The sequence below is a fragment of the Arvicanthis niloticus genome, chromosome 4 (assembly GCF_011762505.2).
Source record: "Arvicanthis niloticus isolate mArvNil1 chromosome 4, mArvNil1.pat.X, whole genome shotgun sequence".
NCBI classification, from domain to species: domain Eukaryota; kingdom Metazoa; phylum Chordata; class Mammalia; order Rodentia; family Muridae; genus Arvicanthis; species Arvicanthis niloticus.
This window is the reverse complement of record NC_047661.1, coordinates 76,681,907-76,705,554: the sequence shown is the minus strand read 5'-3', so window position 1 is coordinate 76,705,554 and position 23,648 is coordinate 76,681,907. Positions and strand designations below refer to the sequence as shown.

General features: G+C 44.1%; 1 protein-coding gene and 1 non-coding gene across 2 annotated transcripts in view; one reads left to right on the top strand and one right to left on the bottom strand.

Moving 5' to 3' along the window:
* LOC143442071 (uncharacterized) overlaps nt 1-23,648 on the top strand; it is a 73,256-nt gene that overhangs the window by 6,438 nt on the left and 43,170 nt on the right. The window lies entirely within an intron of this gene.
* LOC117708053 (small nucleolar RNA SNORD71) lies at nt 12,012-12,095 on the bottom strand. The gene has a single exon (XR_004606768.1). It is a non-coding gene; the product is annotated as a small nucleolar RNA SNORD71 (small nucleolar RNA).

The following is a 23,648-nucleotide window of genomic DNA, read 5'->3' as shown; positions in this document are numbered from 1 at the left end:
CCCCCCCCCCCCAGGCTGCTATCCTGTCATCGAGGTATGCTTGCCTTTGTTGTAGGCGTTGGCTGGTGCAGTTATGGGAGAGCTGTTACTGGGGATCTGTGGACAAGGGACAGGTTGACTGAATGATCAGGAGCTTGCTGCTCTCGTCGTGGCTGTTTGGTGGTTTACTGGACTGAAGTACACGAGGACTCAAGTATCCAAGAAGGCATAGTCTAAAAACTCAGGACTTGAACTTGCATATCCCTCTGCTTACACTGTCTTCTGCTCTGTCTTTTCCAAACTAGTTCCCTAGACCCACTTCTGGACCACCTAGGGTGAGTGTGTATTTAGGCAGTCCTGCACTGGGTTCATCTGCCTCCTCTGTTCATCTGTTGTATCGTTAAGGGTCGGGATGAGTTTTTAAACTTTGTACCTTAATGCCCAGAGCAGGGTGAAACAGAAAAGGGAGCAAATCAATGTTGTTGAATAAACAGTTTTCATTAGAAATAGCTTCTTATGACACTGGAGAGACAGATCGGTGGGTAAAGTGCTTGCCTTATAAGCACAAGAAGCTGAGAACCCAAGTTCAGATCCCCAGCACTTATGTAAAAAGCCAGACCTTGTAACATGTGTTCGTAACTCCAGCACTGGACTGGGGTGTGGAGGGGAGGGGTGAGGCATGTGGAGACAGGCAGCATTCCTAGGTTCGCTGATTCAGCAAAATCCAAAATCCAGGGATTCCTTTTTTCCAGGTTCTGTGAGAGACCCTAACTCAAGAAAAAGAAAAGGTGGAGAGTAGTAAAGGAAGACACTTGACAGCCACCTCTAGCCTCTACATGCACACACACAGGCAAGTTCACCCTAACACACAGGGGTGTATACACATGCAACACAGACACACGAAAGGGGGAGAAAACACACCTACCGAATAACTTTTTTAAAAAGATTTATTTATTTATTTATTTATTTATTTATTTATTTAATGTATATGAGTGCTCTCTTTGCATGTATACCTGCGTGTCAAAGGAGGGCACCAGAACTCATTACAGATGGTTGTAAGCCACCATGTGGGTGCTGGGAATTGAACTCAGGACCCCGAAAGAGCAGTCAGTGCTCTAAACCACTGAGCCATCTCACCAGCCCTGCTTACAAGTAATGTAACCAGCCAAGTATGGTGTCACATACGTTTAATCTCTGCACCAGAGAGGCTGAGCAGGGGGATCTCTGTGAATTCAAGGGTTGCCTAGAGAGACCCTGTCTCAAAAACCAGAAGAAGAAAATAAATTAATGTTTAAACAAATACAAAAGATAATGGAAAAGATATGAAATCATCAATCTTGTATGTATCTCATCAAAAAAGGAAATGTCTTATGCAGTATTCATTCTTTTACAAAAGAATGTCACAAAAGAATGAATTACTCATTCATCCTGAAGTACTGGAATACCCCAGTCTATCTTTGTCTTATGGCTGTTGCTCTAGCTTCTCATTCTTGAGCCTTGCAACTCCTGCTAAGAGGAATTTTTGTTTATTTATCTTTTGCATATGAATGCTTTATCTGCATGTACACCTCCATGCCAGAAGAAGGCATCAGACCCTATTGTAGATAATTGTGAGTTACCATGTGGTTGCTGGGAACTAGATTCAGGACCTTTGGGAGAGCAGCCAGTGCTCTTAACCACTGAGCCATCTCTCCAGCCCGAAAAGTTTATTTTTTATGTCAAAAACAACCCCCAAAACAACAACAACAACAAAATACTAACAGTCAGTGTGATGGTTCCCCTTTCCTAACCCTTTGTAGAGTCATTTACTGATATTTAGGCAACAGCTAATGAGATGTTTCCTGAGAAAGTCTACACAGTCAGACAACAGCAAGGCAAATGCCTAGCCTCCAGACATCTGGACTATCAGAAATAGAAAGGCAATTGTATGCTTTAATTTTGTAAACATAGGTGTAAGTGCAGAACCCTCCAGACAAGGGCCAAGGGCTTCTAGTTGCAAAGAACTGATTTACTCAAGTTTCCTCAAGCAAAGGGGCGTTCATTCGTGGTGAGGAGGCCCACAGCCAAGTGGAAGTCACAACTGGATGCCTCTCCAGGACTGGGCCAGCTCCAAGGACAGCCACCTGCCAATCTCAGCATCTTCCTGCTGCTTCTCTGTCTCCTTTGGTTCCCTATGACCTTAGGCTTTTTACTTTATTACAGGAGCACCTTTTAATTTCATAGCTTTTTTTTTCTGCTGATGCCTAACTGTTGCTTCTTAGACTTGCTTTCACTCCCATGTCCAGCTTCTGCCTGACTGGCTCTGAAGCTTCTTGGTTCAGTTTTCGGTTGTACTTTTCCTGATGACTGCTTTATCCTCCCAGAGTCCTTTCTGCTTAGCGCACATTCCTGAGAATCCAGTTAGACCCTTTTATCTTTCCTTTGTCACGCCTAGAATTCTTGGTTGACTGTGGTTGTAGTTGTTCCAGTTCGAAGTTCTCCCATAGTACACAGAGGAGGGGGGGCAGAGCTGTCTCTGTCTGATGTAAGCAGAGAGTCCTTTTGGTAGAAACTATGGAAGGGCTCCCTTCCTTCCCGTGTAGCTGGCAACAACACGTTTGACATATCTAATATAAGCCCATTATGAGAGTCTAAGTTAAGAACAACCAGGTTATTAAAAATTAAAATATTTCATCTGTGACAATTAGTATAACTGCGATAAGAAAGCCATGGGCCGAATAGCAAACTCATAACCAAGGAAGAAACGGGGAGATGGAAGAGAGTTATCATATCTAACAACATATCGTGTTGTACGCTTGTTGTTAGACAACAAGAGTAAGCGAATGGTGAGCACAAACATATGCTGACACAGATCCCAGAGGCTAGCTTACAAAGCAAGCAGAACCCTGGAATTGAAGACCAGGGAGACAAAGAGAAATATTAAACTCCGTAGGGAGTTTGGGCCTGGACGTTCTTCCTGTGTTTCCCCTAGGCTTCCTGAGTCTATTCTTGATCCTTTTTATCTGAAGTTCTGAACAACCTGAACTGAACCGGTGATAAAACCGTGGACTGTTCTCTCTCCAACTCACTTTACTCCCCTGTCAAATATGGACCATACTAATTATTTCAATACCTTGTAATATGAATTAAATTAGCGGGACCATATCTTTAAAGTGAGTAATATATTACTTGGCATTAATAAGTCCTCGCTTGATTGTAGCAATTACTCTAATACACAGAAAGGAAGGAAATGTTGATGAGATAATATGCTGAGGAAAATTTCACTTGTTACATCATTGACTCCTTGGAGTAGCCCTGAGAGACTTGTGTTTCTACTTTATGAATGAGAAAACAATAACACTGTTGCTGGGGATGTCGCCTAGGGATAGAACATTTGTCTGGCATATACAAAGCCCAAAGTTTGACCCCCAGCACCCCACCCACTCCCATAACAGCAACATAAGCCCCAAGAGGGAAAGAGTATATAATTATTTGTCATGAGCCCAATGAGCCAAGCTAAACTTTTTCAAACACTGCTGTTACTAATATTTCCATCTCATAGTTGAGGACACTGGGATCCTGGGAATGTAACTTGCCCAAGGTCCCACAACTAGTAAATGATAGTCACAGCTGCAGTCTATGTGTTTTAAATCCAGGCAGTCTGGCTCCAGAAGTTTCCAGAGTTCCATCTAACTGAGTGAAGGTTCAGATCTTATTAAAGGTGCTAGTTCAGGTCACTCCCAGAGATATGTGTGGATTGAATGCAGGGCTGTGGTAGACACGCAGCTGGAGTGGGCACCTGTATCCAAGTCCTGTGATGCAACAGGCAATGGCGACTTTTGGAACAGGTACAGACAGTTTTAAAAAATAACTTAAATGAATCAAAATAAGGTCTCTGAGATACGAAGAAATGATTTAACAAGCATGTGAAGGGCATCTGTTGTATCAGGCAATCAAAAGTGTGCGTGATTTGGTGAGGAATTAAAGACGAGTGAGGCTTGAACACCTACCCTTAAGGTGCGGTGTGTTCATCCTGGTGGAGGGAGACAGATAATCACACAACTAATTATAAACCATATAGCAATGGACAAAAGAACTGCAGCAGTCAAGGGAGTGATGGCAGTGATGAGCATGGTAGAGGAACCGGGGAAGGCTTCATGCAGGAGATGACATTTGCAATTGTCCTTTAGGGACAACTTTAGAAGTACCAGAAGCCTTCTATAATTTCCTTTTTCTTCACACTAGTGATTTTCTAAAGTTAGTATTAAATAGATAACTTTATATTGCAGTATAGCACTCATATAATATGTATTCAGTGTTTTCAAAGATTAGGTTCTTTGAGGGTAAATGGAGAAATATCTACTCTTAATACTCATATGACAGTATTGGTATTTCCCTGGTCTGCACTTAAGCAGATATCTATTTATGGAGTCAGAAAATGGAATTGTCCAGTCTGTGCTTTCATGGTTGGGGCTCCAAAGCTGTGTGATAGCTGCCCAGGGTCCAAATGGTGTATTTGCATGTTCTCAGTAACACTAAGGAAGTCTTAGGGAAATCCAGACAGGCCATTTGTCTCTTCCTCTTCCTCCTCTTCCTCCTCTTCCTCCTCTTCCTCCTTCTCTGCCTCTTCCTCTTCTCCTCTTCTTCTTCCTCTTCTTCCTCTTCCTCCTTTTGTTCCTCCTCCTGCCTCTCTTGCTCTTCTTCTCTTTAAAGTTTACTTATTTATGAGTGTTTTGCTTGCATGTATGTCTGTGTGCCATGTGTCTGCCTGGTGCCTTCGGAGGTCAGAAGAGAGCTTTGGATTCTCTGAAACTAGAGATATGAATGGAACTGACTGCCATGTGAGTGGTGGGAATCAACCTGGGTTCTTCTTCAAGAACAAGTGCTCCTAACCACTGAGCCACCTCTCCAAGCCCCTGTTTATCTAGTTCTTTGATTAGAGATTTTAGTTTGTAATTAGAAATTCCCAGTTTTCATTACATTTAGGACCAGGTTTTCTGGATTTTTTTTTTAAAGGCCACACCAATTTGTGATATCATATGTTGTCTCCATAAACATACCTGTGACTGTTGGTCTGTGTGTTCTGGTTGTTGATTAAATTGAGTTGCTCCATCCCAATTTAGCCCAAAGAAGCCACCACATAGACATCTGCTGCATTTGGTTTCAACTCACTGGCATATTCAGTTCTGCACTGTAAAACAGAAACCCAAGAAAGAGCTCTTGACTGGGTTGGTGGATCCTCGGCTCAAGTCTCCTCTCCACAAACTTTTGTTGATGAGTGTTATTCTCTTTCTTTCTTCCAAAGACCCAACTCAAATGCTATCTTCCTCAGTTCTTAGAGGGAGAGGAGCTACAGTGCCAGCGTGCCCATGTTCTCTTCCAGTATCTTTCTAGTGGCCACACCAGCGTCATGTATTTATTACCACAGATCACTTACAGGTAATACAGAAGGGAGCTGATGTGCTGGTTAATTCACTGTCAGTTTGGCACAGCTCCAGGAAGAAAGACCCTCAACTGAGAATACACCCCCACTGAGTTGTCTGTAGGCAAGTCTGTTGGGTATCTTCTTGATAACGATTGATGTGAGAAGACATTGCAGGCAGAGCCACTTCTAGTCAGGTTGTCCTGGGTTGTAGAAGAAAGCACACTGCTCAAGTCATGAGGAGCAAGCCATTAAGCTGTGCTCCTTCACGGCTCTGCTTCAGGTTCCTTCCTGCCTCCAGGCTCCTTCCTTGACTTCCCTCCATGAAGGACTATGACCTGGGATGTGGAAGCCGAATGAAACCTCTCTTCTCCAAGTTGCTTTTGTTTAGGGTGTTTACTGCAGCAGCAGAAAACACAGCAAGACTTTAGATTCCATGCATCCCACAGACCACAGAGCCACAAAAACATAGCCTTGACTAGCAAGTGCTATTCAAAATCACTTATTGAGCTCAACCAAATTGAATTTTTGCCTTGGTTGGCTTGTATTTGGGCATGATAATCTGAATGTCTGTGCTTCATGTCTCTTTAGGGGGAGAAAGTCTTTTAAGCCAGTCATGGTAGCTCATGTCTTACCTGTACTACCAACACTTGGAGGCTGAGGCAGGGGAATTGCTGTGAATTTGAAGCCAACCTAGGCTACATAACAAGTACCAAGCCATCTTGGGCTACAGAATGAGACCCCTAGTTACAAGTAGATGAACAACAAACAAAAAATGTCAATGACTTTAGGATGGAAGAGATCATGCTCTGTTACCATTTATTGCAATTATTATTAATAAGCATCAACAAAGCAATATGAAGTGATAAAATTACTTCCTTTGCTTGCTTCTGCAGGCAGAGTTGGAAGGCTTGATAAACTAACTGGCCCCTTCCATCTTTAATATCTATGATTCTTTGAAATTTTATGTAGACAAGTGCAAGCTAATGTACACTGGAAGGAACAATTGAAGCGGTTCATACTCGCTGATGGGCTCTGAATTACTCTACTTGTAAGAGCTCAGGAAAAAGATCTCAGATTCATTGTGGATTGCTCAATGGAGACATCTGCTCGCCGTGCAGCAGCAGTCAGAAGAATGAATGAGATATAATAAGCTGTATTAACTTTGAGAATGGAATAAAGAAGAATGCAGAAAATAATATAGTGCATATAATTTGGCATTGACTATTTCTGTAATTACAATAAAACATTTTAATGATATACATTGATGTTATGACTTCACCTTAAAATCAGAATTCAGCACTGGGTCCTTTCATTTCAAAGAAAACAAAGCAGAATTATAAAGGATCCAGAGAAAAACAACAGACACTCTCAAAGATGTGCAAGGGACTCGCCAATAAGAAGGCATTGGAAAGACGAGGACATTTTAATTTGGGTAAAGGAGGGTGGTGGTGGATGACATTGTATAAATTTATTTAAAATTAATGAAAGTTTTGGAAAATTGCTAGAGCTACCTTCTGATTATCCTTGGTAATGGAGGTCAGAGATAGGCAGGATAATTGAAATCCCCGATTATCTCCTACCTTCAGTTTAGCCATTAGCGGTAGCATCCTGCCCTGGCACAGTCTTAACAAATGAGTAAAAATGGAAAGCCCAACAGCCCAGGGCTTGTGAAGTGGACAGCCATGGGAAAGGCAGCCTGAGGTACAAGGCTACTGTGCAGTACGCCACCAGGAAGCCTGATTTCCAGTTCCTGCTCTCTGCCTGTCATCTGCATAACCTGGAGTGATATACTTAACTTCTGTCCCCATGCCTAGGGTTGCTGGAAGAACTAAATGAGCTGGTTGGCTCCTAGCTCCCAGGTCTCACACACTCTGTGGTCCCTCCACTCAGCATCCCAGTCTTATGCTCTTGGAAGGCAATTTCAGAAGGTTGTGAACAGATGCCGTTATCTTTAGAAGCATCCTCCACGACCCTGGCTCTTGGGGAGCCTGGAGGGAATTTTGCATATGTTTTCATTTTATTTTGAGATCCTCTCATGTAATCTTCCCAAGAGCCCACCAAGGTGGGAACCCCTCCTCTCCTCCTCTTTCAAATGCAGACCCTGAGGCATAGGAGACTGGCTTTAGAGCCATGGCCATTACAGAACAGAGATGACATCAATGCTGCTGGCCTCTCCGTTCATTTAGAAAGCTGTTCATTATGTGCCTCTGATTCACCCAGTGAAAAGATAACTGTCCTTGCCTTAGTCTCCTGGAATCTCCTGTGTCATTCCTTAGCACCCAGTGCAGAACTCACCCTTCCCTCAAACCCTGAGCCTTCTCCCCTAAAAGGGCAACATGTCTGCCTAAGCATCCCCTACATCGCAGTTCTTAACATATTAAGTTACTGAATCTAGAAGCCCCTAAATCCAATTCAATAATAGTTAACTCAAATAATTCAAACCTAATTCAAATAATAGTCAGTGGTTTTAGTTAAGCAAGTTAGTTAGAACAGCAGTCATACAAAACAATGAAATCATTCCTTAGCCTTTATTTTAGCTTAAAACTCCCCTTGGGGTTTTGTTGTGGGCCAAAGCTTTGTCCTTAGGGTTCAGGACTTCCCATGAGAAACCTGATTCTTTTGTTTTATTTATTTATTTATTTATTTATTTATTTATTTATTTATTTTGAGACAGGGTTTCTCTGTGTAGCCCTGGCTTTTCTAGAATTCACTCTGCTGTAGACCAGACTGACCTTGAACTCAGATCCACTGCCCAAGTGCTGGGATTAAAGATGTGCACCTGTTGAGAACCCTGATTCTTAATTCTGTGTAAACCCCAAGCATTGAAGTTTTCTCAATCTTTTTTGCTTGCTGTCTTCAAAGTAGAGTAATATCTGAAAGAGACTGGGGAAGCAATTGAGTTTTTCCAGACATAGTGATGTTTTACAGCTGGCTCTCCCACACTACTGACAGCACACTGTTTATTTTTAATTGTGTATGTGTGTTGGGAAGGGATGGTGTGTGCCCATGAGTGCACATGAGTACACGAGTCCCAGGAGGCCAGAGGCATCAGATCCTCCAGAGCTGGAGTTTCAGATGGTAGTGACTCATGTAAATGGGGTACTGGAAACTGAATTCTAATCCTCTGCATGCGCTATCTGCTCTCTTAACCACTGATTTTCCACGCTAGGCTTTTAGCAACCCACCTTAAAGGCCTGTCCTATACTTAGAGTTGTAGACATGGTTTCTTTTTTACACCTATATTTCATTATTTCAAATACATTTAGTTAAATCATGTTATAATAATGCAAAGAAACAGTGCAGATAGTCTGCAAACAGAAACTCTTGGTGAGCAGAAAACTCCTGCAGAGGACAATGTCCCAGGGTAACCTTTTGCTCGAAGAAGTGTCTCAGCGCACCATGGACCTTTGACGTGTACATTGAAAGAGGCAATGGAGGCCACCGATGAATCAGTTATTTGCCTTCACTGGAGGGGGCCTCAGCTCATCATGGCTTCTGTTGCATACTTCTGACCTGAAAGCTGAGTTCCCTGAAGGTCTAACTTTCATCTCTGTAGTAATTCCCCAAAACCCAGCATAGTGATGGGTATGTATTGAGCCACTAATGAACGCTGACTAACCAGCCAGCTAACAGGCTAAACCAAAACTCAAATTGGCCACTATATATCCTCTGGTGGGAGTCTACCAAGCCTCATGCCACTGCATAGAAAGAGCTGGAGAATGAATTTCAATTTCAAATGTTGCTGCAAGATTAGCTCATGTATACTTTTAGATAGTTAAATAATGTAAATCAGATATTAAGAAGTGGATTCCATGTAATATGTAATTAACCTAGGTAACTCACCAACATAAAATAACAGCAAGGCAACGCTTGATAACATTTTATAAGGGATTAGATATGTTCTTACATGGGGAAAAATCTGTACTTACAACACAGTGACTGACTACAAAAAGCCTCTGTGATGATTACGTTCAGGGCCAAGCCGGGTCAAGAAAAAAAATCTCCCCTACCAATGTCTCTGTGCAGCATCCAGTTTATTATATGCTTCTGTGGCAAAGTGAAGCAGCGTGAATTGAGCACAGGAGAGAGAAGTCGGACCTGAAGGATATTAAACTTGACAAAGACATTCTGTGGTAGGTGACTGGTTGGGAAGATGGGGGTAGGGGAGGATAGAGTGTTGGTGATGGCAGGCAGGGCCTATTTCCCAAAATAAAACCAGATAACGCATTTAGGCTTGTATTCAACAAATGAGTTTCAATTTGAACCAAAATATACTGAGTGAGCACAGTTGGAACATTACAGAATGTTTAGGTGACCAAAGGAGAGACGCGACGGGAAAGCCTACACATGTTACATGTACCAGCACGTGCTCATGTGTGCAGAATAGAAATGTTTGGAGAATGGGTGTGATCTTACTCGTCAATTTTTCATATTGTGGATCTGTGGGCCAGTTCCAATGATTAGCTCTGGAGGACCTATCCTTCTTTCAAGAGGCTGTGAGATGGTTCTCTGGGAAAACAGAAGTGGGACTAGCATTGTCCGGAGTAGTCCTTAGGTCCAGTCTGTATGCTTAATAAACGGTAGCATATTTTCCTTTGAATGTAAATTGCTATTGATTTTCTTTTTTCTTTGAGACATGGTCTCACTATGTAATACTGGCTGTCCTGGAACTGACTATACAAACTAGGCTGGCCTTGAACTCAGAGCTCTACTGTGCCTCAAGAGTGCTGAGATTAGAGGTGTGCCCCACCATGCACTCCACCACTGAGGGTTTTTTTTCTAACGAGATCTATTGAATATGCTATTGTGAAAGAAGAAACCCCCACTACCAATTAAAATTACAAGTATGCTGTACCTCCTGTCAATATCAGAATGTCTGAACCACTTTTAGAGCCACTAAAATGTAAAAGGCATGCATGTTAAAATCAAGGAAGCATGGTATTTGGATTAATCCCCCAACAACTGCTAGTCAGTGATGCGTGGGGATGAAGAAAGCGAGGCTCAGAGAGGTCAAAGAATTCACTTCAGATCAAACATCCGAGCAGATGTCAGAACCGGGCTGGGACGAAATCTGTCTCCAAGTCCAATTCTTTCTCACAGCCCCATGCCACAGACTGAACCAGTATTTCCCCAGATCTCAGAGATGCAGCAGCAGCAGCAACAACAACCCCCTAATATTCTGCCAAGCGCATTATTTCCTTCTGGATCTGGCTCCCAAACACCTTTCCTCTGAGGACAGCTGAAGGACACCTGAGCTTGCGGGGGGCTGTCTAGGTCGAGAAGGGAATTCTGAGTTCCTGGGGTCTGTTCTCCTGATTAGAACCTGAACTCCTAGTATCAACATCCCCCTCCCCAGGGATCCCTACAGAATCTGAGAGGACCAATCTGGGTCAGGCCGGGCAGCTTGGTCGGAGCCCCTTTGGCAGCTTTATTTTCATCTGTCCCGGTCCTGGCTCTGTTTGTGAGACACAGTCAGTTTTATCCATATTAGCAATACCGGGCTCTTCCCATGCTTGGGAATGAGTGTGAGGTCCTCTTAGGACTCCCTCTCTCTGGGTGTCGATCTCTAAGTTCCTTGTACTCTGTGGTATAAAAACTGCTTTGCCATTGTACGAATGCACTTACGGCTATCCATACCCCTTGTTTTGCTTTGTTTGTTTGGTTGGTTTGGTTTGGGTTTTTGTTGTTGTTGTTTTTTTTAAGGCATCACTATTGATGTCTGTGCTCCTTTGGAGTGAGCATTGTCATCTCACTAACCTTGAGTACACTCTTCCCTTGGTGCAATTCCCTGGGAGAATGCTTGTTTTTTCCAGCATCTAATCTGAATGTGTAAGTGCATGCTCCCCTGGGCGGGTGAGCTTCTCTGTCTCTGGCTGTGTCTCTCTTTCACTCTATCCACATGCCACTGTGTAGGCAATTTGGACTTTAGTAATTTATATATTTAGATTTAAGTTGGTTTTGCTCTTCTCAATTTTGAAATTAATTTTATGAGGATTGACATTCTATTTATTTTTGATAGTGTGTGTGTGTGTGTGTGTGTGTGTGTGTGTGTGTGTGTGTGTACATGCACTGAGAGTGTGCCCATGTGCACAAATGCATATGGGCACATTGAGTGTAGGTACCTGAGGAGGCCAGAGGGTTCTGGTCTCCTGGAGCTGGAGTTATAGGTGATTGCAACTCTTGCGTGGGTTCTGGGAATCAAGCTAGGCCCTCTGTAAGAGAAGTATCCTCTCTTAACCATTAAGCCGCAGATTTGGCATTTTGAGAGTCATTTGTTGAGGGTTTGCGTGCTTACTTTTGATAGCCATGCTTCCAATTTTGTAGCATTTTTAAAAAAATTTTTTTTAAGTTAATTTTTACTTTATGTGTATGAGTGTTTTTCTGTGTGTGTGTGTGTGTGTGTGTGTGTGTGTGTGTGTGTGTGTGTGTGTGTGCTCGCATGAGCCTGGCCCTCGTGGAAGCCGGAAAAGCATGTGAGATCCCCCCAAAATGGAGTTACAGTTTGTTAGTCACCATACAGTACTGGGAATCAAACCTGGATCCTCTGGAAGAGCAGTAAGTGCTTTAACTACTGAGCCATCTCTCCAGCTCCCAATTTCATAGTATTCTTAAATGAGATTTTTTTTCTTAAATTCTGTCAGCAGTTTAAGTGTCAGCTGTGTAGAGATGCTTAGCAGAAGATCATTCCTGGTTTTCATCCTCTAATGACCTATTCAGAAATCTATGGCTTTAACCACATCGCTGCTGTTCAAACAGAGCAGGGTGGGCTTGGGATGGAGTAAGAAATCCTGTAAGGCTAATTGACCAGATCACCTGATTCGCCTGTCATTCAATGTCACACCACAGTTCTCCAGCCAGTTTGAGAGAATGATAGGTATTTTACATCTCACACGCCACTGTAACCAGCTTGACGTCTGCATGTGCCGGGTGTGTTCTCCTGATTTAGCCCTTCAGGACCACCCCTACTTCCCAAATGGAAGCAGAGTACTTCCAACCCCAGTGTTGCAGTAGAGAAGCCCACTCTTCTACCATCCCTCAGAGAATCGAAGGCAAGAGAGCAGAAACCCCTTTCATCTCTAAAAACAGAAGCCAACACAAGCCAACACTCAGCTTCCTGTTGATATCTCAGAGATGCAAAAATTGTAAAATAGTTACTGAAAAAGATTACTGTGGGGATTCCTGGGCTGTGGAACAATAGTTGGGTCTGTAAAACCAGGAATTAGGCCAAGGCCAAGCATGGTGGTGCATGCCTTCGATCCTAGCACTTGGGAGGCAGAGGCAGGCAGATCTCTGTGAGTTCAAGGACAGCCTGGTCTACACTGGTCTACATTCTGAATTCCAGAGCATCCAGAGCTATAGAGAGAGACCCTGTCAAAAAAAAAAAAAAAAAAAAAAAAAAAAAAAAAAAAAAAAAAGCGCCCCAGGAATTAGGACCCAGAGAGAAAGCTGATTACTAAACTTTTGGAAATAAATACTTCTTCACATACATACTCAGTGAGCACCTTCTAGAAATGAGTCAGGAAGGGTGTCCTTCACTAAGTCATAATGATTAAACTGCAGGTTTCCAAATAAGTCACTAGTGTGAAATCAGAGAAACAAGAATGAACGTAAGCACGTAAACACCATCTATTTAACCAAGCTTGATCAGCAAGAGAGAGTTAGCATAGATGGAAGTCCAAGGTGAGACATCTCACACCTGGGAATTATCTGTGCCAGGCTTCTTCCTTGATGAAGGAACTATCCTGGGATGATCTTTATCTCCCGGAATGAGTGTTTTAAGCTCTTATATTAAGTAATAACAAGCTCTTACTCCATTGATTCTTTAAGATTCACAGACATAATTAATAACAGGCGGCTTGCAACTAAACAATGTACTAGAAGCATGTGTGAGTTCGAAGGCAACGGTTTGCATGCAGTTACTCTCATCCATAAAGGAATTGAGGTTTTTGCAGAAAGCCAAGGACAGCCAATGAGGAAGGATGTCAGTCTGCCACTGGGGATGTCGTGGCTCTCCTGTGTGTACACAGAAGTCTTTGCTTCCTGAAGTTCACCAGGGTTTCTTTCTTCCTAAGTGAAGTCACTTAAACGAACTTTGCAGTTCCATTAATTGAGATGAACCCCAACACACTAACTCAAGCTTTCAGGAATGCCAACACAAGACTGAAGAAACAGGGAATTAGCTGAAACTTTTACTTTTTTTCTGAAAAAGATTTGCTTGACTCAAATTAATTGCTGAGGGAAATGTTGTTTTTGTTTCACTTTTTTTTTTTTTTATTCAATGTGAGTGCCCTGCTGCACACGTATCCACATGCCAGAAGAGGGCAGCAGATCCTCTTATAGATGGTTGTGAGCCACCGTGTGGTTGCTGGGAATTGAACTCAGGATCTGTGGAAGAGCGCGGCCAGTGCTCATCATATCCACTGAGCCAACTCAGTAGCCCCAGGAAATGGTTTTACATTATTTCCCATAAACTCACCACATTGGGGTTGAAGGAGTGTTAGTAGCAGGAGCCACAGACACTGAATCTGTGTCCTAGGGCACTGTGGGCACGATGTGTAATTCTCGGCAACTCTCGGGTGACCTGTTCTGAGAGCCACTCACTTGAAAACAATGGAGAACTATTTCCATGCTTATTTATGTTTCCACAGAGCTCTAAAACCACCATTGTGAGGTTTAAAATGCTTCTCCTTCTCAGTCCCTCTTAACGATTATTCATGGTCTTCTAAAATTGTCAAATTGAGCCAGGCGGCCCAAAAGATGAGTTTTAGGATCTATTTGTCTATTTGTGCATTTGTTGACCCATCCATTTGGCACGTGTTTATCAAGCACCTCCCGGATGCCACAATCTAATAGGTACTGACAGGCAGGAAGAGTGACGCTGACTCCATCCCCATGCTCAGGAAGCTGATTTAGGAAGGGTGTAAGACACGCACACAGGCAACTAGGACACCAAAAAGAATCCAACAAACACTTTAAAACAGGTTCAGGTAAAAATCCTCCCACAGGTCCACATATTATCAAGCAAGAGCAGAGCAAACGTCCAGGAGAGATGGTGTCACTGGACTCCAGGGAACGCATAGCCTAGGATGCCCACAGCTGTAATTGGAGGAAGGGCCAATGCAGAGCTGAAGCAGCAGAAGGACAAACAAGCCTCGCTCAAGAAGCGTGAGTCAGTACAGGATGGACGTTGGGAAGTGCAGAGAGAAGTGGAAGGGCTGATTTGGGGATCTATTTGTTCAGGCTTCTCAGGGCAGGATTTAGAGAGGTGCAGTTTGGTTTCCTGGGTGCTGGAGAGCTATTGAGAGTTCTTGAGTAGGAGAGATGACTCAAGCAACCCTTTCTTTATCTAAGGGCTGGGATCAGGCTGCTGGCTGTACAGAGGAAAGGCTGCACTCCATAACCACTGTCAAGGCACTCATGAGATCCAGCAATAGATTGCATGGGGGCGGGAGAGAGACACAGGCAGGTAACCAGCAGTGCGGTGATGCTCTTCATCCAGCCGAGCACTGGTGCACACGCCTGAGTCTGGACAGAAGGTGGCTGGATTAAAAGTAATCTTTTGAAAAGGCAGAACCAGTCTCGTTGTTTTCCTGCTTAATGTTCAAATGGCCCTCACTGCATTTAGAACAAGATCCAGACTGCTTCCCATGGCCTAGCATAAACCCAACATAACCTGGCCCAACTTGTCTCTCACCTCATCTTTTAACCCTCTGTGTTCCAACTTCAACCGTTCAAACACTTTCAGTCCCTCAAATGCACCAAGTTCATTTCTGCCTCTGGGCCTTTGTGTGTCTTATAACCTCTGTCCATAACATTCTGCCCTCAAAGTTTCTCAGGGCGGAGCCCTTCTTTGTCCATTTCCCACTGTCACCTCTTCTGAGAGGCCTTTCCTAAAGCATCATGGTGTCACAGCCATGCTCACAGACACTCTGCCGCATGGTTTCCCTTTCTGTTATTGTCAGAATCACCGTATGTAATCTGTAGTAGGTCGGCGCTTAAGAGCACTAACTGCTCTTCCAGAGGACTTGGGTTCGATCCCCTGCACCCACATGGCAGCTCACAGCATCTGTAACTGCAGTCCTACAGAGATTTCACACTCTTTCTGGCTTCCACGGACAATGAGTGCACATGATAGACAGACAGACGTGCAGGCAAAACATTCATACACATGAAATAAAAATCAATCTACAAACACAAAACAAAACCAAACAACAGCGACAACGGGGGAAGAAAAACACCTAGCATAGCACATTCCAAGCACTTGATAGTTAATCAATAACTGGATAAGAGGGAGCTGTCTGTCAGAGAGTCTGACTTGGCGTGTGGGCGCACGTAATACTCAGGTAAACTAGGCAAAAAGTACTCAGGAAGGAAGCGGGAGGGGTTTAGGGGACAAAGTCTGACATCATTGCACAGAGAGATGAAAAGTCAGGAGAAAGCCGCCCCACCTGCCGGTCCATGATCCTGTCTGCAGCTGTTTAAAGCCTGCAGGGCTTTCATCCGTTTTCACCTTCCACTCCCAAGCAAAAGCCCCTTGTCTTACCGGGATCTTTCCATACTACCTTCTCTCAATGTAGTTTCTGCAGGTCCTATTTTAGAATCCACAAGAATCTGCAGTGCCTAAAATGATGTAAAATATTAATGACTACCACTCACATGCACGATGCCGTGGGGTTTCACGGTGTCTCTCCATTAATGTATTCCACCACCATCTAAGATTAAAGAAAGTGAGCCCCTGGTTTTGCAGAAGAGGAAACTGAGACTCGGACGTATTAAATCATTTGAAGACTGTCAGGTCTGGTGCTCAAGTTTAGCCTGAGTGGCCACAGAGTATGTGCTCAAGCACTTTGTAGGGTGTTCAGGGGGGTGGGGTGAGAGACAGACTCTTCTTTTTGGTGGGACTGTGACTTTTGGAAACAACCAGAAGCTCTGGAACACAATTTGGCTCTGTGATCTCAAAGGAGTCCCTCCCACATCCATGCCTTTCCTCTTGTTTCCCATTCTTATATTTAAACATATTTTATAGCGTGTTGCCGTGTTGCCATTTCCACGATGAAGGGATGTGGGGGTTAGGGGTTGGAGGTCGGGGTAGGATGCTTAGGAGTTACCTTGTCTGTGAAAGGAACTGGAGAAAAATCAAGTCTAGAGCTTGGTTCAAAACATTCCTTTCCCACTCTTTGAAGTCTGTGGCCTTAGGCAAGTATCTGAGTCTAGATTTCCTCATTGTAAAACGAGAAACTGTTACTCAGTTTCCTACATCACAGCCATGCTTATGCTCAGACCACACCCCATGAAAGGCCTCTGCAGAGCTTTATAAAGTTATACATAGTTTCGAAGACCCTATTATCACTGTCTTCATCATAACCCGTGAGTGTCCTCTTTAGAAGACCTAAGACACTCATTGTGCCCTATTTGGCATTACCTAAATCAAACGCAGGCCTCTACTCTCTCCTAGAAACAGTTCCCAACCCTTTGCTCAGTGGACCTGGTGTCCTGCTTAAGCAAAGTTGATGTTTGCCCTGACTGGTATGGTAGTCGCTGGCCACACATAATCATTTATGTAAAATAGGATGAAATTAGATATTAAAAATTAGTATCTTAGCCACATTGCCTTCATTTTAAACATTCAAATAGTCTAATGTGGCCAGGGGCTACCGTCTTGGACAGTACATGTAGGGACCACGCCATGTTTGCGAAAGGAAACCTCTATTAGACAGAACCATTTTCGCAATCTGATAGCTCTGATAGAATCCAGCATGCCTGCTCCTCCGTTAACGGACATCTTCCATTCACTCCTCCTTGGCTACGTTTTCTCATTCCTGTCATAAAATACTGAATAAAAGCAACTTGAAGAAGGGCTGTTTGAGGGGACAGCGCCCATAATAGTGGGAAAGGCATGGCAGCTGGAGTGTGAGCAGCTGGTCACAGTACATCTGCAGTGAAGAAGCAGACACATGGGTGCTGGTCACAGTACATCTGCAGCGAGGAAGCAGACACATGGGTGCTGGTCACAGTACATCTGCAGCGAGGAAGCAGACACATGGGTGCTGGACACAGTACATCTGCAGTGAGGAAGCAGACACATGGGTGCTGGTCACAGTACATCTGCAGCGAGGAAGCAGACACATGGGTGCTGGTCACAGTACATCTGCAGCGAGGAAGCAGACACATGAGTGCTGGTCACAGTACATCTGCAGCGAGGAAGCAGACACATGGGTGCTGGTCACAGTACATCTGCAGTGAGGAAGCAGACACATGGGTGCTGGTCACAGTACATCTGCAGTGAGGAAGCAGACTCATGAGTGCTGGACACAGTACATCTGCAGTGAGGAAGCAGACTCATGAGTGCTTGTGTTTGCCTGTGCTTTTCTTTCTTCTGGGACCTCAAGAACAGTGTCACCCACATTCAGAATGGGTCTTCCCTTTTTAGCTAACACTTTGTGGAAACACCCTTACGGAGGCACACCCAGAAGTATGCCTGGTCAAACTGACACTCACAATCAGCCACCAGGACTTCTTAAGACTAAACCATAGAAAGGCAAGGACATTAGCCATTGTCTTCCAGGGTCCTGATTTTTAACATGAGGAGACTTAAGCCTGAAGTGATGAGTTTGCCAGCTCCAGCCCATGCATCTGTCCATTGGATCTCACTGCTGATCTCTGGGTCTTGGATTGAGTGGCAGAGACTTCTGTCCCTCTTACTCGACTCCTGGTGCCATCTGCTCAGGAAGAAATGTTGCCTGAGACAGTTCTCACTTGAGCTGCCCGCTCTGACAGTGTACCTGTTTCCTTACTCCTGGCCACACATGGCTGCCACACGTGGCTGCTGAGCTCTTACTACGTCACCATGGAGACAGGCTGGAAGGCACATGTACCCACACCACACTCTTGCCTGCCCCACCCCCCACCCCCCAAGCAGGCACTTGTGCCCTTCTCAGCTGACTGCTTAGACAACTGGAGTTTCTGGTGACTAGGAACAGGATTAAATTCCTCAGGCCCAGCTCCATCCCCTGAGATTGCCCTGGCTCCTCCTCACATGTAAGTTCAAACCATAAAATAGGGAATCATGATGCAAAATGCCAGGAAGTTGGAATGGGATTGTTGTCCTATCCTGTGAGTCAGGATCACATCCAATGTGGATATAAAAGGCTTTGTACTGAGAACTTGGGACATAGTAGGTGCCTGGTGGGTTTCATTCTTTTCTTTCTAAATAGACCACTTCCATTCGACCCTCATCAACTGCTGGCCATTCTTAGATGACCAACACAACACTTGCAATTCCTTGCAGTTGCTAAAATCTCTTTAGTGTTTCTTAAAACTTCTTATTCCTAAAAATAATCCTCACTGAGAGTCCACAACCAAATGACCAGTGTACTACGAGCAACAAAGAGATGAGAACCAGACAGGGTGGCTCTTGGGAGACAGAGGCAGGCAGATCTATGTGAATCAGGATAGGCTGGCCTATATAGCCAAGTTCCAGGACTACATAGAGAGAATTTGTCTCAAAAATAAACAAAAAGAAAATGACATAAAAGTCTATCATGAAGACACTGAGTGTCTTATTGGTATAAAACCACATCAAGAGATAACAGCTCACAACATGTTAAGTAGTAGATACTCTGGAAACATTACTGTTTGGTTACTCTAGCCTTCTAATATCTATCTGGTCTGACTACCTGTAGGGCCCATTCTTTGTGGAAAAAATGGATGTTAGGCCTGAAGGAGATGAACTGATTATTTGAGGATGAAATATCCGTACAGGCAATGCAGAGTCCAGGCTTTGGGGAGCTATTTTATTGAGTTGGGAAAATGGGGTTTTAGAATAAAAAAGTCAGAAGAGTTAAATTTCCTTAGGAGAGTTTCCTCAGAAGGAACCCATGAAGGCAACAGGCTCTGAAGCTTAGGTGATACTGGTTACTTTCATTTCTGTGAGTTCTGTGGTGATGGTGTGTATGTGTGGTGAATTGAGGAGAAAGCTACACACAGAAAGATTTCGGATACCCAAGGCTATTGCATCAGATGGCCTCATTACCTCACTTCTATTGGGTGCGTTAAATCGGGCCTCATGGGAAACAGGCCTTAGAAGATGCTGAGGGCCTCTTCCTTTGTGGGAAGGATTTCCACTTCTGCATGGATGGTGCTTGCAATTTTATTTCACTTCACAAGGGAGTATCAGCTTCTGGTTTCCCTCCTTTAAATTAAGAATATATGTTTTATTTTTATATTTTTGTGCATGTGTGTGCTTGTGTGCATGTGTGCGTGTGTGCGTGTGTGCGTGCGTTCGTGTGTATGTGTGTGTTTGTGTATGTACGTGCACACACACGAATGCAGGTGCCCAGAGTTAAGAGCTGCCTGATACAGGTGCTGGGAACAAACCTCTGGTCCTCTGAAAAAAGTTAACCACTGAGCCTCCCTCTCCATCCACCGCTCCATCCACCTCTCCATCCTTCCATCCACCCTCCAAACCCGTTTTTCTCTCATTTTTCACAAAAAGCAAGCTGCTCCTAGCCTTCCTTCGCTCTGTCAACACCCACCAACTCCAACAAGTGGATTTTCGAAGCCCGTTGGCTGTGATAATAAGTTCTTATACCGGAGAGCTCATAGACAGTATGAAGTTTAGGAAATCACCTTTTGCAGAGAAGTGCTTTGCTCTTGTTTAGCTTCCCGAGCCCAAGCTTATTACTATTGCTCCTACTGCAATAGCGGCAACAGCGTAGGTTTGGGAAGAGCCGTCTCTACCCTGGCTTGTTTTTCAGAAGCATAGATAACTTCCAACATATCCTAATTGAGCTGACATTTCACACATATTTGGTCTATGCCTAAGGGAAATTTAGGAGGGAGAGACAAAATGGAATCCATTCATTTATTTCTGAATCAAGTAATAGCCATGAGAAAAACATTTCACTTAGGAAGGAAGGAAGGAAGGAAGGAAGGAAGGAAGGAAGGAAGGAAGGAAGGAAGGAAGGAAGGAAGGAAGGAAGGAAGACAGGCAGGCTCAACAATTAATGGTAGACAACTCTTTTTTTTTTTTTTTTTTTTTAAGCATCAAGCCTGTCCTATAACTGATCCTCCATGAGAGAGTTAATGCCTAACTCTGGGGAAGGAAAAGTGTGTAGGGAAATATATGAGACCAGAAGTGAAAGCAGGTAGTGTTCTTGTACTGGGAGCACCCCCCACCCCGAAATCTCAGGAGCCAATCGCTCCTCCCCCTCCTAAGGCAGAGCTCCCTTATCTCCTAAAGCGGCAGTGCTGGTGACCCGGCAGGTCCATCGGCCTTTCTGCTCAACTGCTGGCTATCTGTTTCAAATGTGAGGTTCTCTGTAGTTCTGGCAACCGCACTGGGAAAGTATGTGCAAGTCACAGACACAGAACCATTAGTAGCCTCCAGTGTGTTCCTCTCTGTGGCGGAGCTTGCCCGCCCCTCTCCTAAGAAAGCTTTTGCAAATCAAGCTCTAGATATGCTAATGATCCACCTCCACAGCCTGCGCCTTATCTTTGTAGAGAGTCCAGGCTGTCTTCACTAGACCTAGTACTTTCCCTAGACCTCTGTCATAGGATGGCAAAGCACCATGATCAGATCATTTCTGGAGACAGGTAGCCTTGAGAAACTTAAGACACAAGAGGGTAAATTCCTCCTAATAATGGCCTTTTGCTGAGGAGAAAAGAAAAGAAAGACCAGGCATGAAGATGATTTTCCATGACTGTGAAGACTCCACAAACATCCTGGTGATGACGGCTGGTGGAGCCTGTGGCTGGAAATATCCAGCTAGACTCAGTTTCAGCAGACCTGTACCGCTTTCCCTGTCAGGTGTTATGTTCAATGAGGTGTCCGCCTGGAGATACCAATTTGAGAGCCATCTGTTGGCGGGCAGCAACCGAAGCTTTGCAAAACCACCCACAGAGAGCCTGTTGAATGAAAAGAGAAGTCTTAGGGTGGAATCTGGGAAATCCTTGATATTTAATTTAAAAGGCAGAAACTGAGGAAAGGTGAAAGAGGGGAGGGGACACTATTAGTGTCCCTGAAAGCATTGAGGAGTCAGTGATGCAAACCTTCCTAGGAAGGCAGGCAAGATGCAGGCTGGAAGATTCAGGCTGGAAGGCAGGCATGGTGCAGACCAGTAGGCAGGCAAGACACAGGCTGGAAAGAAGACAAGATGCAGGCTGGAAAGTAGAAAAGATGCAGGCTGGAAGGCAGACTTAAAGCAGGGCAGGCAAGATTTGGGCTGGAAAGCACCTCATAGGTTTGCCTGAAGCCATTTGTTTCTTTAGCCAAACCAGTTTCTATGGAGTAGAGTGGGTGTGGCTTTGCATGAACCTCTTTGTTGTGCTGGGACTACACTTTCCAGTTCTCCCCAGTAGCTTCCCTGGGTGCCTAGTGGTTAGGACTCAGCGATCTCAAGTTCTTCCACGTGCACACTCTATTGTTTGCTCCTTTACTTCATCATCATTCTGCCTCATCCGAATTCAAGGAACACATTACTCACTGGTTCCTTTACCTTCTCAAAGGTTTTCTGTAGCCTTTACCATTGTCTGGTTTCCCTAACACTGCTCCCTCTCTAGAGTTCCTGACTCCTTGCAGTTATCCACAAGCATGCCAGCCTTGCTCTCTTACAGGCATCTTCAGCAAAGAACAAACAAGTAAACCACCACCACCAACAACAACAACAACAACAAAAAAAAAAAAAAAAAAAAAAAAAAAAAACCCAAAACCAAACCAAAACAAAAAAACCAAACAAACCCAAAAAACAAAACCACACACACACACACACACACAGAGAGAGAGACAGAGAGAGAGAGAGAGAGAGAGAGAGAGAGAGAGAGAGAGAGAAGCCACGTTCACTTTATTTTACAAAGGCAGAATCACCACCCCATTCCCTTTCCCAGTTAATTAATAAACACCACCTTTCATCCAGTCCTCCAAGGTAAAACTCCTATCCTAATGATTTGAATTCTTTCCCCTCTTAATTTCTACATCCAAATACTCTCCAGAACCTGTTGAATTCAACTGAGGAACATCTCCAGATTCACCCATGTTCTTTCTCCACGTGGTGCTGCGTACCTCTTGGAGGACACTTTTCCCCTTACTTTTAATCTTTGGGTAACCCTGGTAACTGTGCCCAGCATCCCATACAAAGCTCATCCCGTATCAGCTGAAGGAATGCTAGGACCTTTTGCTGTTCGCCTCCCCTGTCCCGGCCCCTCCCTACCCCCCCCCCCACCCACATTCCTCTGCTTGTACTTCTTCCACTGTGCTCTCTGAAACATCTGCCAACCTGGTCCCTTCACAGTCCCTTCACCCTCCAGCAGAGAACACCGGTTATCAGATAAGAAGGACCCATCACCTACTCTTCAGGGGATGGAGGTGGGGGACAATCACGGGAGAGTAGTTGCTCCTGGTCAAGCACATGATCTTCCCCTCCCCCCAGTGGAGCTCGGAATAGGAACCCAGTGTCCGCTGAACAAATAAATAAGCGAATAAGCAAGAGTGTGGATGCTGAGGAGAATTTGAAGAAGAACCTGTGTCAAAGAGCCAGTCTCACACCATCATTGAGGACATTTTAGAGACTGTTTAGGAAGACTCATTTCAACATTGTAAAACCTTCAGATAAAGCTCTTTAATAGGGAGAGTCTAGCCTGTTGGTCCTCAGATGACAGTGTTGGCTATAGATATTACTTAAATAGTACTGTATCCTACTTAATATTATCAATTCACTTATTATTAATTAGTTTATTTAATAACATATTAATAATGATAGATTATACTTAAATAATAGATATCTCTGGGACAGACATGTTCTTTAAAAGGATTCTCCAGTCATGAAGAAACCCCGCCCCATTGAGATTCATTGTGGCCACATGGGAGGGAAGAACAGCTAGGTTAACTTAACCAAATTCTCCCTTAGATGTGCTTCGCAGGGGTTTGCTTCTGGGTATTTCCCCAAGCACAGAGGTCCCCTGCTCTTCGGTGTGTTTGTGTAGTACGAGAAGCCAAGGTCCTCTAGCTATATTAAGGGATCAAAAACGGTGCTTTAAGCCTCTGTCTGTGCATCAGAACAGTAAGAGCCAGGAAGACGACTTGATGAGTCACATTATGAAAGGTTTCCCAATCTGCCAAAGCAGTTATTTATTTCTTTTTCATGCTCTTAGATTAATCACCTAATATATTTTAAGGCCTGTTCTTGAGAAAGCTGTCAACCCTCTTTCCAGATTCCTTAAAAGCACACTCTTCTTCAAACTGGGGTGCTCTGTGCCCAAGGACCTCACT